The sequence below is a fragment of the Cygnus olor genome, chromosome 2, assembly GCF_009769625.2.
Source record: "Cygnus olor isolate bCygOlo1 chromosome 2, bCygOlo1.pri.v2, whole genome shotgun sequence".
Classification (NCBI taxonomy): Eukaryota; Metazoa; Chordata; class Aves; order Anseriformes; family Anatidae; genus Cygnus; species Cygnus olor.
The window spans coordinates 144,635,349-144,636,448 of record NC_049170.1 but is presented as its reverse complement, the minus strand read 5'-3'; the positions used below and the strand labels follow the sequence as shown (position 1 = coordinate 144,636,448).

The window sequence follows — 1,100 nt, the reverse complement described above, 5'->3', positions numbered from 1 at the left end:
CCAGTCCTGCCTGACGAACCACATCTCCTTCTATGATCAGGTGACCCACCTGGTGTATGAGGAAAAGGCTGTTGATGTAGTCTACTTAGACTTCAGCAAGGCCTTTGACATGGTCCCCCATAGTGTTCTCCTGGAGAAGCTGGCAGCCCATGGCTTGGACAGGTACGCTGTTTGCTCGCTTAAAAACTAGGTGGATGGCCAGGCCCAGAGAGCAGTGGTGAATGGAGAGCTGGTGACCAGTCACCAGTGGTGTTCCCCAGGGGTCAGTGTTCATGGAATCATAGAATCATTAAGGTTGGAAAAGACCTTCAAGATCATCTTGTCCAACCATCACCCTCCTACCAAAGTCACACACTGAACCACGTCCCTAAGCACCAGGTACAACCTTTCCTTAAACATCCCCAAAAGAGCCATGCGAGCCAGGCAGGAGTCGAACCTACAATCTTCTGATCCGTAGTCAGATGCGTTATCCATTGCACCACTGGCCCCAGTGTTGGGGCCTATCCTCTGTAATATCTTTATTGATGATTTGGATGAGGGAATTGATTTTCAGTCAATTCCTCCTCAGCAAGTTTGCAGATGACACCAAGTTTGAAGGAAATATCGATCTGCAGGAGGGTAGGATGGCCCTGCAGAGGGACCTGGACAGGATGGGACAATGGACAGAGGCCAATGGGATGAGGTTTAACATTGATAAGTGACAGTTCCCATGTTTTGGTCACAACAACCCCATGCAACACTAAAGGTTTAGGGGAGAGTGGCTAGAAAGCTGTGCAGAGGAAAAGGATCTGGGGGAACTGATTGATGCTCGCCTAAACATGACCCAGTAGTGTGCCCAGGTGTTCAAGCAGGCCAATGGCATCCTAGCTTGTATCAGGAATAGTGTAGCCAGAAAAAACAGGGAGGTGATCATCCACCTGTACTTTGCTCTGGTGAGGCTGCACTTAAAGTATGTGTTCAGTTTTGGGCCCCTCAGTACAAGGACATTGAGGCCCTGGAGCATGTCCAGAGAAGGGTTATGAAGCTGGTGAAGGGTCCAGAATACAAGTTCTATGCGGAGCGGCTGAGAGAACTGGGGTTGTTTAGTCTGGAGAAGAGGA

General features: G+C 49.5%; 1 non-coding gene across 1 annotated transcript; it reads right to left on the bottom strand.

Moving 5' to 3' along the window:
• Positions 1 to 415: 415 nt before the first annotated feature.
• On the bottom strand, positions 416 to 488 carry TRNAR-ACG. Its single transcript has one exon. It is a non-coding gene; the product is annotated as a tRNA-Arg (tRNA).
• Between the last annotated feature and the right edge of the window lie 612 nt (positions 489 to 1,100).